Source organism: Nothobranchius furzeri, chromosome 7 (assembly GCF_043380555.1).
Source record: "Nothobranchius furzeri strain GRZ-AD chromosome 7, NfurGRZ-RIMD1, whole genome shotgun sequence".
NCBI lineage: Eukaryota > Metazoa > Chordata > Actinopteri > Cyprinodontiformes > Nothobranchiidae > Nothobranchius > Nothobranchius furzeri.
Genome location: NC_091747.1, coordinates 38069708 through 38087587, shown reverse-complemented (window position 1 = coordinate 38087587; position 17880 = coordinate 38069708).

The following is a 17880-nucleotide window of genomic DNA, read 5'->3' as shown; positions in this document are numbered from 1 at the left end:
TCTAAATATTCTTTAGTGTCTATCACTCAGTTCTCAATGAATACGTTTACTAATATAAAATACTGCTATGATACCAGCAAGCATTAAACATGACTTAGAAATAAAAGCTCTAATGAAATTAATTAGAACTGACCCAAACTACAAAGCTGCAGTTTAACTCTAAAAGATAGTCAGCAGTTGTTGCTGCTTTTTTTCCAGATGATATTATTAATGGGAACAAATCAAGATTATTGATGGAAAAGTTTTCCATTAGTGCGACTTTGACCTCAGGTTTAGTATTCATACCCAACAGCCATGTCCTGTTTTCCATGTTGCCCTTTCAAACACCACTGTTTCCTGCAGCCACACAGCTGAGATAAATCAAAAGTGATTAACAGGCTTCTGCAGCACTTGATGTCATCTTGAGGAAGCAATGCAAACATGTATATCAGGTGTGCTGAAGCAGAGACAGCAAGCAGGACATGTTTTAACTGCTTTTGACCAGAATGTTGTTTTTTGCATTGTACGAATATTAAATGTGTAGTACTACTTTAGTTGTGCCTAATTGGCCAACCAATAATTAAACCTGTAAAGGTCATGTTTGTCTCTCATTAGCCTGGTAAATCAATATCCTATGTTATTGATCCTGTGATTTTCTCAGGCTATCTTGCAGCACCAGCTGGGGTGTTTCTGTTCCTTCATGAAGTTCAAGAAACACCCAAATCACCTTTATTTTTATTTTTATTATCTTTTTTTTTGCTGACAACTTGTATAGATGTGTGTCTGATAGTGTTAGATATGTATAATCATTATTTTGGCAGTTTACTGCGAATTACTTCAAATATGTTTCAGCCCCAACCCGTAAATATTGGACAATGGGTTTCCATAGATTCCAATAACACGTTTTTGAGGCCAAATGGGAGGTGGCCACCACCGCCATTTTGACCATGTCACAGGTTCCATCAAGCCCAGACAATTCCACAAAAGGGAAGAGAGGTGGACCTGAGGGTGGGGCTGTAAGGCTGGAATCAAATGACGACACCCGGTCGAACTAGCTACAAGCTAACCTGAAGCTAACCCAAAGCTAACGCGGAGGTGGGAGCTAAGTTAACGGAGGTAGCAACCTAGCTACAACCGGTGTTAACTGTGCACAACACCAGAGCTTCTGAGTCAGAGATACGCCGGGCTGACCGTTGGGTAAAACCAGGTGGAACACAGAGGTCTCCCGAGACCTCCACAAGCCGGCAGCCACACAGCAGACAGGAGCTGCGATCAGACAGAGATGCTCCGAGCTGCGGGGAGGGGAGGACAGGTGGAAAACATCGGTTTGCATCCAGAGCTCCACAAGCTGGCAGCCCGCACAGCAGACAGAAGCTGCGATCAGACAGAGATGCGCCGAGTTGTGGGGAGGGGAGAACCGGGTGGAAAACAGAGGTCTCCCGAGAGCTCCACAAGCCGATAGTCGGAACCCAGCTCCACCAACATGTTATATTTCAACCCATTTTCTAAAGTGCAGCATTATGTTAAATGCACTGGGCTTTACGCTATTACATTTAAATTTCATGGTTAAACAGTACATGTTAAAATCTAAGCTCAGCTCGGTAGTGACCTAAAATACATAAATATAATTTTACTTACCGAAAAAAATGAAGTGGAGACTCCTTGGACGCTCTGTTAGTACAATTGATGCCACAGCATCCTCCTTTGGAAACACTTTCTAATAAGCATTACTTAACCACAATGAATCATTAATAAAATAGTTTTGACCCCTATTGTAAAATGTAAACAAATATCCATTTATAAACACTTTATAAATGCTTCATAGATGCCTAAACACTACTTTAGCATTACTTAACCATGTTTAATCATAACTGAATGAATTTTGGACCCTTAGGTTCAGTAACAGACATTAGTTAACTGCTTAGTAATGCATTAAATAATATGTTTAGTAATGCTATTGAATGCATAAAAACAGTTGTTAACACTTTATTTAATGGTTTATTAATGCTTAATAATGCACTAAGTAACATTAATAAAGGGACCCTTATTGTGAAGTTACCAAAATTTCTTAAATTTCCATGAAATCCAACCTGATTCTGCCTCTACAAAACATGTTGCAATCTTCTGCAGCTAAACTATTTTCTATTGCTAAACTTTGCTTTAATCACCAGTGACTTTCGGACTAAATGTATAAAAATAAATTCTATGATGGAGTCCCCTGAATGACTTCTCTTTTGGCAAAGTTTGGACTTTATTTCTTCACCTTAGTGAGTGAGGGCTGCAGAATGCAGGACCTGTCTGAAGGTTTGTGGCAAACAAATCAAATATGTATGATCTCCAGTAGACTGAAAAATGACCACAGCAGATTTTCAGGGTTACAGCAACGACGACACAAAGTGCACAGAACAAATAAATAAATAAAGAGAACTTCAATAATAACTGACCTTTGACCCCTGGACCAGGCAGGCTATCCTGAAGGGGATTTTCACAGACACAGGGTCTGTGGGTGATGAGAAGAGAACACCAGTAGAGATTCTTTGAAAGGGAACACGAAGCTGCGTGACCCCAGGTTGACCTTTCTTCGTCTCCAGAGCCTGAGGCAGAAAGACTGGGAGAATGAAAACCAACAGGGAGCATTTGATTGGCATTTACTCCATGTTGATCTGAACACACAACTGAATGCAGCTGGGACTCGTAAGAATACTTTATGGTGGAATTAAATAATTAGATAACACAAAGAATCAATGTAAAGGAATCAGAACCAACTTGCATGTGACAACTCAGAGGGCTGTGCTTTATGTTCGGATTGTTGTGCTGGAATAATCATCCAATCATGTTGTCATGTATAACTACAAGTGCTTATGCTCAGCCAAGGTCCATTACAACTGTTCAAAGAGCTACAACTTTGAGATAATTATCTGGCAAAACAACAAATCAATAAAAGAAGTAATCCAGAATCGCTTTTAAAGTGAAATTCATTCACGCAATCTTTTGTGTGAACATCAAAGAACGAGTAACCCCTGTGTAAGACGAGATGACAGGGGATTTGCTTGAGCTGCAATTGTGATGAAGTCCATTTCCCTTGCACTTATCAAGTGTGCTCCCTTCTTCAACAACTTAAAAGATGTTGCAGATGCATGGAGCGACCCTGAAATCTTCCAGCAGAGTAGGCTGATTGCTTTATTAATACTAACTTTCAATGATTCCAGTTATTTCTGTTTAAGCACAGGGGAGGGAAATTACCAGATAAACAAACACGACAACAAACCAGGCACCATGCGGTTTTATGACCGTTCTCCATGACTGATGGGTTTGCAGCTTGGAAAGTTTTCTCTGTGAGTAGATCTGAACTCTGCTGAAATCACAGAGTTATAAAAACCATCAGAAAGTCACACAACCGCCCCTCACCTCTCTGTATAGTTGTTTTCTTTGTCTCATCCTCAAAGCGTCATGCTTTTTTTTAGGGCAGTCAATAATGGCTACTTTTTGCCATAATGATTGATAAATTAACAAACAAGCACAGAATGTGTCGAATAGATGTTTTTTATGCTTGTTTTCTATATTTTTTAGTCAACAAACAATTATGGGATCCAGCGGCGTTGACTTCTAGGTGAGGAATGCCTGATGATTACCATCAAAACTTGAGGAGCAGGGCATGTAATTATGTGTCTTTTCGCTCTACTCATCTTCCTAATAATGCTCCCCGTGTGGATGTATGAAAATGTGCTCCTGAAGTGTCAGAAACATCTATCAGCATGTCTAATGGAGACTACGGTCAATGAAAAATGCATCAGCTGATTCAGATGCACGGAGGCAAAACAAGTCTTGGAATTATTCATGGTTGTCACGGAGAGGAAGCAAAGCGGCCATTGTAATTTGGTTTTCACGTTTTAAATGACCCACTGCAACCGTGTGACAGAGAAATGAGAAATGGGTCAGTTCTAATGGATTGTAACTAATTGCTTTAAAGGAACAGACAGAGGAACAAACAATTATGGAGGTAAAGTGGAAACAAAGGGTACACAAATGTGCTCTGGACCACTGAGTTGTATTAAACGAACCTTTACATTTATGAGTAGGATCGCAAGGTTTTTAATGGTTATTATGGGAGTTTTTCTTAAAGTACGTATTAGAATAATAATAATAATTATATATATATATATACATATATATATACAAGATTATGTCACGTTACTATTTAAAAGTTTTGGTAAACGTTTGATTGGCTAACAGAATAAACAGTGAGAAAATTACAGCAACAATCCACTTCCTCAAGATCAAGTTAACATGATGCAGTTCTACAAGCAACATGAGGATTATCTCTTGCTCTGTGAAGACTAATCTAGTAATGGGTTAAGGAGATCAGATTATATCACCTGGACAGGGTTGAGGTAATCCACTTTACAGGTTGCTTATAATAAATTAAGGCAGGTAATTAGTAATTGGCAATGGATTATCCTTTTCGAGTAACCCTGGCAGCTCTGTTAATCTATTATGATTCACCGTGATGTAATTTCATATTAAACTTTGGGACAATTCATTAGCTGGGTGCAGCAGCTCTCGAGTGTGCAACGTGCTGCAATTAGAGCCGACAGCAGAGGGCCTGACCCCAGAATGGGCCTACAGTCACAAACACCAGTAATGTAATAGAAGTAGAAGAGCCCGGGTGCACAATGGAGATGGGCCTCACTGTCAGGTGAGGATGAGCCTCGTGTAATTGTTCAGGAGGACCAATAAGACTGACTACAGGAAATAGAGGTCATGGAAAACTAAACAGAAACATTAAAGATCAGAGATTAGGAAGAAGGTCAGAGTGCATTTTTGTTCATTTATTCTGCTTGTAGATCTATAATCTATTTAAAAAAAATATAGTAAACCTAACTGTGGGAGGAGCCAAGTCTTTGGGGGGATTGGTCCAGAACAAAAGCTGTATTCTATAAGAGCACCGGAACATTACTGGGAGGGCGCAAGGATACAGGAAAAACAAAGATGGTTTCATCCTCTCTGCCTCCACACTACAGTGGGATGCAAAGGTTTGGGCAGACTTGTTAAGCTTTATGATTTTCCTGTATAAATTTGTTGTTTGTTGTTCAGTTAAATATATCATAAAGAAGGCACACTGTGATATTTGAGAAGTGAAACAAAGTTTATAGGATTTAAAGAAAGTGTGCAACAAAATTAAGCATTTTATTGGTCTAGGTCCGAAGGTGTGAGTCTGGAGGATCCAAGGTGGGTGGTGGGAGAGCGAGGCGGTCGGTGAGGGGAACGGGACTGGTCCTGGTGGGTTCAGAAGTAGATCATGGGAGTGTGGAGCCGAGTGGGTCTTGAGAGGCAGGTCATGAGGTTCTGTGAGCAGGTAAGACAATGTCAGAATAAAGTTTGTCAATTAGGTTACAAAACTCAAGTTCCAGAGGTCTGAGTGGTGGTTGTTACCAAGCTGAGGTAATCATCTGACGAAGTGAAGTGTCTCTGTTCCCCTTTTGTACTCTGACCACCTGATGGTAGATTTGGAGCAGCTGGCTCTCCCGAAACCTCCCACCTGAAAGCAAGCTCAAAGATGTTATGGAGTAGGGATGACTCACCTCGGACCGTGATGCCATCATGGTTTAGGAGAAGGATCCAGAAAACTGCCCCAGAGATTTCAGCGATCTGTTTCCACAGTTAAGAACATATTGAGGTAATGGAAGACCACAGGCTCAGTTCAAGTTAAGGCTCCAAGTGGCAGACCAAGAAAAATGTCAGATAAACAGAAGTGAAGAATGGTGAGAACAGTCAGAGTCAACCCACAGACCAGCACCAAAGACCTACAACATCATCTTGCTGCAGATGGAGTCACTGAGCATTGTTCAGCTATTCGGTGCACTTTACACAAGGAGATGCTGTATGTTAGAGTGATGCAGAGGAAGCCTTTTCTCCACCCTCCCACCCTAGCTAGTCCCTTACATTTCCAGGTTTAATGAACGCAAAGTGGTTTTGTCCCATGGGCAGGACGCTGGAGTGCTAAAGGGCTAGCTTTTTTTGTTTCCCGTGTCCTGTTTGGCTGTGAAGCAAACAGAATTGATGTCTGAATGCTGGTGACAAGCCTTACAGATTTACTCTCAGGTGGAGCATCAAAGCGTCTGCTTTTAGTGTCACGCCTGATACTTAAAACTTTATTGTTATTGTTTTTGAATGCTTTGTAATTGCGACCAGACACGGAGTCAGAGGTGAAAGAGAAAGGAAAAGACAAAAGGTGGGGAGAGAGGGGGGAAAAGGGGGGGGGGGGGTCCACAAAAATAAACAACAATGAACAAGAGTCTGCTTCCAGACCTGCAGAAAGAGAAAGAGCAGAAAAATGGGACACACAACAATACATCAGGAGCAAGCTATCACTGCATCAACCTGATGATGTCATATAAAATCAACATTGTTTAACTGAACAATCACACAATAATAAATCATAGTGCATTTAGTGGCAACAACAGCCTTAAGACCTGTGTTGAACGTGCCCAAGCCCATACTTTTGAGAGCACCATGTGAGCACCTGTGTGTGTACACGCACTTGTTTATGTAAGGTTTCTCTATAGGAGCGTCCAATAGAGAGTGTTAGGGACCACAGATCTGCCCCCAGAAGATATGTAGGAGACAGAGGGAGCTCCAAGTCCCAGAGATCCAGGCGCTGCCCTAGAACACAGGAACCCCAAGGAGACTGCAACCAGAAAGGCCCCCGCTCCCCTCGAGAGGCAAAGAGGATCGCCCCGGGGGGCCACAACCAGCAGCCGGCAGAGTCCCGGGAGATTTCAGTGGCAAGCCCACAGGCCTGCCCGCAGCCTCCCACCCCCTGTCTGGCCGATCCCGGGACCCAGCGACCCGGGACTCAGGGGCCACCACCCCCACTGGGGACCCAGCAGAGCCCAGGGACCCAGACCCCACCAGGCAGCCACCGGGATTGATCAGGCAGACGCCAAAAATCTTAAACCCCCTGACCCGGGAGCCACGAACACTCAGGCAGACCAAGGCACAACACCCCCACACCAGGTGTGGCAGGAGGAGGGGAGACGAAGATCTACATCATCAAAAGAAGTCCCAGGAGAAGAGGTGAGTCAACAGCCCCACCTGACATATACAGTCATACACAAACACAGTCACATACTCGCTCCCTCATGCTCGCACATGCACATACAATCAAAGACTTACAAAAATGCACGCCGTACACCCACTCATGCTCCCCATACACACCGTATTCACCCTGGTCCCGGTACTGCTGCACATTGGGTACAACTTTCACCGGAAACCAGAGTTTGACCCTTTCTGCTGGCGTGCTGACGAGCAGGCTCCCACGCCCAATGCTGAGCAAAGCAACCCACCACCCCAGACCCCAACCAGACGGCCAAATCTCCTTCCTAGCCTCCAGCCCCAGGAAGCCAAGCAACAACAGAGGTGTGCTAAGGGGCTAGCTTAACGCAATGCTAACTTAGTACTAAGCTAGCTCTCTTGTCTGTCAGCTTGAGTTTGAAATATTCCAACACTTTGGAAATGTTTTGGCATTTCTTTCTGGGTATTGTCATCCTTACTTCCCCAGCGTCTATTGCTCACGCTGGCCATGATCTGTCAGAACAAATGTGCTTCCCGTCTACGTCACGGAACCAGGAAGTCACACCAGAAGTTTGTACAACCAGAAACGAAATGCCAAAAACTGTAATTTAATTATTCCAATATTCATTTTAGTTTCAGCTCTGCCCCCTTTTGTTCCAAACAATACTTAAAGAAAATAAATACCCTGAAAAGGGTTTATAATTGTCTGAATTTTTCTGCACATTTCATCAGTATTGACCTTATTTAATGTTAAAAATTAATTAGAAAATGTATGCATGATTAGTTAATCATTTGTAAATCATTGGAGCATCAAAGTCTTACATTGAACCAAAAACGATTGTGACTTTAGAAAGTTTCACATAATCTATAAATCATTGGAAAGGAATGTTTGTAAATGTTTAGTTAATCATTAGTTAGGCATTTGTAAATGTCATCACAGCCTCCAACAATCGTATGTATTATCTAATACCTTAGAAATGATATGTTATTGACTTCATAAACACTTATGAATGTTTCTGTAAATTTTATTATTAGCCCCTTTATAAATGATTCATACATCAATATCTAATACCTCACAAATGATCCGTAAATGACTTACTAATTTATCACTTGTAAATATTTAATAACATTTATAAAGTGTCACTAAAAGTTTATATGGGAGTGTCTCAGTCTTTAAATGCTCTGAGTTACATAAGTCAAGTCTGATTTAAGTTCCAAGGCTTTAAAGTCTTTCTGCGACTGAAGTGTGACTCAAGTTCAAGTTTCAGAACCAAATCTGTGAATGTAGAGATTTATGTTAAACTTCAACAGATCTGTTCAATTATACTATATATATATATATATATATATATATATATATATATATATATATATATATATATATATATATATATTTCTGCAACTTGTGCGTTTGCTTAAGAAGAACGGTCCCTTGGGATTGAACATCTGAGGATTAAGAGACAAGAATACAGATGCAAGAGCAATTTTTCTGGCAGGATCCTGGAGTGTTATGCTGGTGTTTTGAATATGTCTCATGAGTACAATGCAGATGGCAGAACCAAATACCATTAGAACAACTTTGTGTTTTATTATCTGTTCTCTATATAATAACACAACCACGAAAGTCACACAAGAACAAATAAGTTGAAGTTTCTCTGCTGACAGCCGTTAACTGACACAAGTTTATTTTTCTCCAAAGTATAATTATACCCAAGCAGGCCTCCATTGGGAGAGACGTGTCACACCACCTTGGGGGGTGTTGAATCTCACAGGTTAAACATAGAGCGAGAAGCGTGGGACCAGATCCACCTGTTTTCCTGCCTTACACAGAGCAAGATGCACCAGCAGGAAGGACACATATTAAACAGATACAGGATAGCAAGGGTGCAAATACTTTTCTGTGACACCTGAGAGAAATGATCAGTGAAAAAAAATAAAAAATAAACAGGTGGGAGGAACCTTTCAATCAACTCCGGGATTTTAGGGACTTAGTTTGGAGTGATGGAAAGGATGGGAAGAAATAGTCGGCCCTTAGTGATTTATCACACCTCTGACAGTTGTCATCACTTCAACATTTAGTGTAGAAGAAGAGCAGAAAGACAGTACGAGAGAAAAATGAAAGTCACTGAACTAAGATGATTTTGAACAAATTAAATCCTCCTGGGCTGCCACCTTACCATGGTGCAGGGGTTTGAGGGTCCCAATGATCTTAGGTACTAAGTTGTCTGAGGCTTTGTGCCTCTGGTAGGGTCACCCATGACGAACAGGTCCTAGGGGTGCATTATGTAGCGAGTGACAGTCAAAGGCTAAGACCTTGGCGGTCTGATCCTCGTCTACAGAAACTGGCTCTTGGCATGTGGAATGCCACCTTTCTGATGGGGAAGGAGCCTGAGTTAGTGTGTGAGGTTGAAAAGTTCTGACTGGAAATCGCTGGACTCACCTCGATGCATGGCTCTGGCTCCAGAACCAGTTTCCTTGAGAGGGGCTGGACACTTTACCATCCTGAAATTGCTCCCACTGAGAGGCGTCAAGCAGTGGTGAGCATACTAGTTGCCACCCTCTAGCGCAAGCCAGTGCGCTACCAAAACTGTTTATAATGGGGATGGTGTGCTGCTGACCTCGACTCGGGACATCGTGGATTGGTGGGCAGAGTACTTTGAAGACCTCAGACCCACCATCATGCCTTCCAGTGAGGAAGCAGAGTCTGGGGACTTTGGGTTGGACTCTCCAATATCTGGGGCTGAGATCACCAAAGTAGTCAAAAAACTTCTTTGTGGCAACGCTCCGGGGATGGATGAGATCCGTCCAGAGTTCCTTAAAGCTCTGGATGTTGTAGGGCTGTGTTGGCTGCTGAGGCTCTGCATAATTACATGTATATATGGGGCAGTTCCACTGCTCTGGAAGGCTGGGGTTGTGGTTCTCCTATTTTAAAAGGGGGACCGCAGGATGTGTTTCGACTGCAGGGGGATCACACTCCTGAGCTTTCCTGGTAAGGTCTATTCAGGGGTTCTGGAGAGGACAGTCCATCAGATAGTAGAACCTCAGATTCAGGAGAAGCAATGTGGTTTTTGTCCTGGCCACTGGACAAGCTCTTTACCCTTAGGGAGGTCCTGGAGGGTGCGTGGGAGTTCACCCAACCAGTCTTCATGTGTTTTGTGGATTTGGAGAAAGCGTTCAACTGCATCACTCGGGGGACCTTCGGGAGAAAGGGGTACTAGATCCTCTGATACTGGGCTGCCAGAGCTTGGTCCATATTGCCTCACAAATTAGGGAAAGCTGGAGCGCAAGATCGGTAGGCAGACTGGTGCTGCATCTGCAGCGATGCAAGTGTTGTACTGCTTTGTCATGGCAATAAGAGACCTGTGCCAGAAGGCGAAGCTCTCAATTTACCATCAATCTACTTTTCAAAAGGAACCTAAAGGACGAGATCATAGATACAAGTGGCCAAAATGAATTTTCTCTGCAGGGTGGCTGACCTTAGAGATAGGGTGTGAAGCTCAGTCATCTGGTAGGGGCTTGGATTAGATCTGCTGCTCCTCCACATCAAGAGAAGCTAGTTGAGGTGGCTCGGCATCTGATTAGGATGCTCCCTGGGTGCCTACATGGTAGGTTTTCTGGGCATGTCAAACTGAGAGGAGACCTAAAAGGAAGACCCAGGACATGCTGGAGGGACTATGTCTCTCGGCTGGCCAGGGAACGCCTAAGGATTCCCCTGGAAGAGCTGGGGAGAGGGAAGTCTGGGTACTAGCAAGACAAGTTACCCATTAACCAAATAGCATCAGTGTTAGTTACATCACAGCGGGTGATGTTTTTTTGCCAGGTGTGGGTACACAGCCAGGTGTAGTCAGGAAAATTGGATCCAGTCATCCTTTGGATCCAGTTCGGTTAGCTATGTTGACTTTATTGCAGGTCAGTGATGGAATGGCAGCTGGTGGGTTAGATAGATGGCTAAACGAAGAATATCCATTGAGCTCATACTCACATGTGACGGGCAGTTTATTCAAACTTTAAAGCATTTTCTCCTCCACTTCAGCCTGATTGTGCAGGTGACACAGCTCAGGAGGCAGCCATTAACTGCATCAGTATGCGTGAAATTCACTGTGGTCTTCACACCGGAGGACTGTAGTGCAGCTTTGGGAGGGAATGCAGTCATTTTAAACCAGACACCAGTTTAAATGAGGAAAAGAGAATACATTGTGCACTAAAGTTTCCCCGAGCAAGTAGGACTTGGTGAGGTCTGCAGGATGCTGTTCCTGCAAACACCTGGTGTGTTTAAGCAAGAGAAACTTTAGGGGTCTGCAACATTGGTGTCAAATTCTGGTCTTGGGGGACAACAATCCTGCCTGTTTTGGGTGTTTCCCTGCTTATTCACACCTGCTTTAAACACAGAAACGTCTGTATGGGGTATTTACAGGAGCTGATTATGTGCTGAGGTCATTTTGAGGCAGCAGTAGAGGTAGAGTGGGTTGTCCAGTAATTGTAAGGTCGTAGGTTCCACCCCGGCTCCCACCAGAGAATACTGCTGTTGTGTCCTTGGGCAAGACATGTAACCCGCATAGCCTGCTGGTGGTGGTCAGAGGGATCGGCAGCACCAGTGTTTGGCAGACTCGCCTCTGTGAGGGTGCCCCAGGGCAGCTGTGGCTACATTGTTGTTCATCATCACCAGCGTGTGAATGTGTGTGTGAATGGGTGAATGATTGATTGTGCTGTAGGGGGGATGTAGAACCCTAAGAAGGTGCTGTACAAATACAGGCCAGGATTTAAACAAATTGATCATTCAACAAAATATGATTATATGAGGTTTTAAAGTCATTTATGTGAACCAGGGAAGACAGACTTTATTCAGAGAGTGAATGATAAGATGTCCTGTGTCTTGCAGCCTTGAGGGCTCATGATGCATGTATGAAGCAGTGTGGCCATAGAGTTAAAAGTTAACTTCTAGTCATTTCGATGAAATACTTGGCCTTTTGGTACTCTACACCATTTATCATTCAAATGTTTGAAAAAAGAAATGTTGGAGAAGGAAACATCTTAAACATGCAGGACTGCGGCCCCAAGGACTGTGATTGGACACCACTGCTCTAAGAAGTCGGTAACAATTTTCATTTTTTATACATATGTTTGTATTTTTTGCTGAGGGTTTTGAACAGTGCTTCTTCATTAATTCATGGCAACAAAAAACCAAAAATTAAACAAATCTTATTTTCTCCAAGGGAAACCAATCAGTGGTTAGTAATTTTTGAATCACATTAACACAATTCATTCTGTTTGGATTAATGTTGTGCACCTTTCTAGATTTATTTTCTTTTTAAATAGTTTGTTTACTGCATGTCTGTCAAGATTTCCCAAACTACCAGTAAGCCAAGAAGATTATGGTAGAATGATTAAAATTAGCGACTTACTGAAGCTCTCTGACATCATTCTTCTAAAGCAAAGCAGCGTTTCTTTCTTAAATGAATTTAATTTTCACCTCACTCTTTTCCTTTAAATAAAGAGCATTAGCTAATACCTGCAGGCATGCACGGGAATAATTTACACCAGCGAGATGAAAAGAGTGTCAAAGAATTAATTACAGCATTAAAGGTGCAGATAGCAAAAGTCTCAATGCCTCTGAGAAAAGGAACAGAGAAAAAAGTAGAAAAAAGTGACGGGTGTCTGAAAAGTTATCGCTGCCCTGCAGCACAATAGGAGTGTTAAACACAGCTTAACGCTTCAAAGTGCAACTCGGCACAGACAGAAGAGCTCAGAGGAGCAATCTTTATTTCTGGATGAGCACAGAGGTGAAGATCAGTTGGATTTTTCTTTTAGTTCAAACTTTAGCAGATGTTTAGTAGAGTTTCAGTTCCTGGTGCAGGTAAACAGGAAGCCAACGCTCTTTCATCTCCTGCTGATTGCTGGGACGTTATTATTTTGACTGAGGGTGACAGCAGCTGTCACAGCTGTCAAACGCTTCGGCCCGCAGGATATCAAACTGCAGGTTATAACGCGACTGGTGACATGCTCGATCAGCCATTAAAGAGAAATCACTGTCAGCGGTACATGGCTGATGACAATCAGTCATCACTGGGAGGAGGCTCGCAGGTCCAATTGGACTCAAGGTGATCGTAAGATAGGTTTGCCTTTCAAGGTTAGGTGAGTTCAGAACATGATTTTTCTGTACTTTAAACTTAGTCCTAAATGCCTGATAATCCCTGATAAACTCACACACACACAGACATTTAACTCTATATGCTCTTCTGTTGTACGTTTCTCTCGAAGGTCCTTGAGAAAATTGTGCATGGTCAGATCTCTGCTCATATGAACAATAACTCATTGTTGGATGTGTTTCAGTCAGCCTTTAGACCACACCATAGCACAGAGTCTGCTTTGATTAGGGTGCTACATGACATTCTGATGGCATCTGACTCTGGGTCTAGAGTACTGCTGCTCCAGCTAGACCTTTCAGCGGCTTTTGATACGGTCGATCACCATATTTTACTGGATCGGCTTGGGTCTTGGGTTGGGGTGACAGGAGTGGCGCATAAATGGTTCCGCTCCTACCTATCAAACCGTTCCATCTCTGTACAGATTGGTGACTGTGCATCCTCCTGTCTTCCACTGCCTTGGGGGTGCCACAAGGTTCTGTTCTTGGGCCATTGCTGTTTTCTATCTACCTTCTGCCTCTGGGCAAAATCCTGAATCAGCATGGCCTGAGCTATCACATTTACGCTGATGACTGTCAACTATACATAGAAATGGATGAGAAGAATGCGGGCTCGAAATTGGCTGCATGTTTAGATGACGTGAAGGGCTGGCTGGCATCCAACTTCTTAAAGTTAAACGAAAAGAAGTCTGAGTTTATTGTTCTTGACCCCCGCAACCATAATGGCTCTCACCCTGTTTGTGATCTTTCAACCCTCAACTCCAAACAGTGTGTGACAAGTCTCGGGGTCAAGCTGGATGCTGGACTCACAATGGCCCCACAGATAAACTCTGTAGAGAGGTCTTGCTTTTATCAGCTTACTCGCCTCAGACGAATCCTGAAACTGAGGCATTTGGAGTCAGTCATCCATGCCTTCATTACCTCTCGCTTGGACTACGCAAACGCCCTCCTCGTTGGTGTACCGGTATCTGCCCTGAATCGGCTGCAGGTCGTTCAGAACGCTGCTGCCAGGTTCTTGACGAGTACACACCGACTTAGCCAAATTGCCCCTGTCCTGAGACATCTTCACTGGCTCCCTGTCATTTTCAGAGTGCAGTTTAAGTTACTGACCTTTGTATTTAAAGCTCTCAATGACCTGGCACCTCCCTATCTCTCTGACCTGCTCACTCCATATGTGCCCACGCGCATGTTGAGGTTGGCTGACCTTTTGCTGCTGTGCACGCCGCAGATGCGATTCAAATCGCGGGGGGATCGAGCATTTGTGCATGCTGCCCCAAAGCTATGGAACTCATTACCCATTGGAGTTCGGCAGGCTCCATCTCTGGCGGTTTTTAAATCTCGTTTAAATACTCACTTTTACGCTTTGGCTTTTAGACAGTGACTCGATTTAGTGTTTTATTGTATCATTGTTTTAATGTGTTCTTAGTATTCATCATGTTTTATCTGCTTTTGATTGGGATTTTTATCCTCTGTTTTAGTTCTTTCGAATGGTTGTGTTTTGTTTTAGCCTGTGCAGCACTTTGGGCAGCTCCCATGCTGTGTTTTAAATGTGCTATATAAATAAACTATGCTATGCTATGCTATGCTATGCTACTTGCTCATTTGAAGTAACTGTTGAAAATGTGTGCAAATACTTTTGGTGTAAACTACACAATAAAAGCGTTTTTCCCCTTCTACTCCCATTTCCTGCTTTAGCCGCCAATAGATAATAGAATGGGAAACTCTTGGATTAGAAAAGCCAGTCAGATCTACTTAACATTCATGGGCTCACCCATCTTGGCTCGCTACCAGGTAAGCTGTTGTTGATTTAGTGTCCAGAAGGGAGCAAAGCACCTCTTGGCTAGTGGAAGCTAACCATTAGCATCAGCAACTCGACCACAAGCAGAACTCCTTCAAGCTTATGCTATTTGTGGAGATAAAACATCCAGATTGCAACGATGTAAACAGTCAGAGGTAGCATCTCGTTTATTTTAGCCAATAAGGGGCCTGATGTCCAAATGTCAGGAAATACGACTCCAAATCATGCCGCTGTCTGCTCCCCTTTCAATAATAACACATTTTTAAATAAAATGAAAATTAATAAGAAAAAATTAAGTCATTTTGTGAATAAATTGTAACTGAAAGAAACATGTGCAGCATTTGACAAATTTGAAATAAATGTTGCAGTTTCGTTGCTGCTGTGATGAGCAGAAATCAAATTTGGGAAAATTTCAATTGGAAGCTTGCACTTTTTTTTGTTTTGTTTCAATGTTTGTGTTTCTTTTGCTTCGGCTTCTGCAGTCAAACACGACGAGCTTGATTCAATTCCTTACGTCTTCAACAGTTATCAGCAAATATTTACAAAGATATCTTCAACATAGAAAAATCCAAATACATGTTACTGCTTCATGCATATTAAAGCTATTAGCTTCCTCTGAGAAATCAGTCAGTTATTTGAGTCTTCGTGTGAGACAATCTAGTCATAAAAATTATGATTTTTAACAACTTTTGCAACTGGGCTAAGCTCAAAGCTTGAGGTGGGTTTTGAGCTAAAATCAAAGGAAAAAAAAAACAAAAAATATCTATATCCTAATAAAACAGTTTACTGGAAATGATGAACAATGAATTTTTTTATTAATAAAAAAAAAGACATAAATAAACATCATGAGGATCCAGTTGAGATGTCTCGAGCAACTGGTTAGGAGGCTTCCTGGACGCCTCCTGGGGCACATCCAACCAGGCAGATGCATAAAGAAAGGACATGATGAAGGGACTTTTTCACGTCTCACCAGGCAACGCCTTAGGATTCCCCAGGAAGAGCTGGCCCAAGTGGCTGGGGAGAGGGTTAGGGTTTGGGAGCCTCTCTGCTTAGGCTCCTCCCCTCTTGACCCAAGAAGCAGAAGACTATTGATGGGCACAAATACATATTCATAGTTCAGTACGATCTACAGCAGTTCATACTTTGCACTTTTTAACAAAGAAAACCTTTGAAGTGCTTGAGTTGCTAATTTTGAGAACCACTCTTACGAACGGCTGATTTCTGTCTCAATAAATATAAAAGATGTATGGTGGCCATTCTATAGATGTTCATTGTGAATGTTTATTTTTTTAGGGTTCCTACTTGGTAGATGATCTTCTTGATTTTATGATCATTAACCAATAGCCTTGTTTTAACAGCACACTGTAGAGATGAAGTCCTGGTAGCATCGGTCCCTGACGTAGAAACAAGACCTGATGGTTACGGACTGAAAGAACAAATAATGATGCATTTTTGTTTCTAAAACACATCAACTGCTCGCTTAGGAGCAAAAAGCAAAACTTTCTTAGCCAAAGTTCAACCCTGAAGCAGCAGAGAACACTTTCGGGTCACACGTGAGTTCAAAGCCGAGTGACTGATGTAAGCGAGTGAAACAGCTCTGAAGAGAATACCTGCAGGAGTCCAGGTCTGTCCTCCATAAAATATTACAGCTTTGCTGTAACATAACACACACATAGTCCCCATATAAAACAGCAAACTGCCTCTGACTCACACAACAGGTCGAGTTCGAACTAGACGATTGTTTAATAGTCGGCCTTCAGTTTTCTGATTAAAGCCACACCATCGTGGAACTTCTCCTGATTTTGGATGGAAACACATGTTCCACCTAGAGTCACCACTCCAAGATTCTGTGGAACACAAGGAACAAGAGCTGATGGGGAAAACACACCGTGTGATGAAAGAGAACACTTTGGGGGGAAATATACCATAAAAGCTTTTTTTCCGGGGGCTAACATCTGGCTGCAGAAGGAAGAAGGATAAAGAAAGGTGAGGATGGGGTGCAGGTAGAACAGAAGGTGGGGAAGCAGCGAATCCCCTAAACTTTCTCCTGGAAGAAGCACTTTGTAAATTCCAGACTCAAATGCCCCTGGGAGGGGCTGTTATCAGCTGATTCTCCCGTCTTTCCTTGTCTCCCTCCCTCTGTCCGATGCATCTGCCAAGCCTGATAAGGCTGATAGATGTTACCTTTATGGGGCCATTACCCCCCCCCCCCATAAATAGTTTGGAAATGATTATCGCCCTAGGCCTACAGTTACAGGTTAGCTGATAGCTCACCTCCATCTGCCCATATCTGGGGACTCTTTGAGGCTTAGGGCTGGCTGGGTGGTTGAAGATTATATGTGCTGCTTAAGACGCCCCAATTCTAGGGGGAAGTGGGAAACGTAGACGGGAGGTGAGGGGAAAAGGGGTGGAAGAAATTAAAAGAGCAGGAGTCCAGACATCCACAATGCTGCAGCGGATGATAAGGGATTGGGTGACAGCTCATCCTGCCTCTATCTGGGGTCTGGGCTGACTTTATTCAGGACATACTGTCAGGTAAAGAGCAGCCGACGTCACTCCTAAAGTCAGCCAGGTGATCTTATTTCAGCCTTCACTGCGTTGTAAATGGATGGGTCCATAATTCCACATAAAGTGAGCATCGACACCTCAGGCGGTGGTTTTGATGGAGCAGAGGAGGCCGACGTTGTCTCACTTACAAACATCTTAGAATTGCTTACAGTAGATATTTGTTAGCTGAGACAGCTACAGTATCCAGCCTCCAGTGAGAATGCCTCCCGCCAGCCGGCTACGTCTGCCAAATCCTCTCAAGCATCACGTCTGCTCTGCAGAGATATCACCACCAGCGGCAGCTAGCGCCGACTTCCTTCCATTACCTGCTCCTCACTTA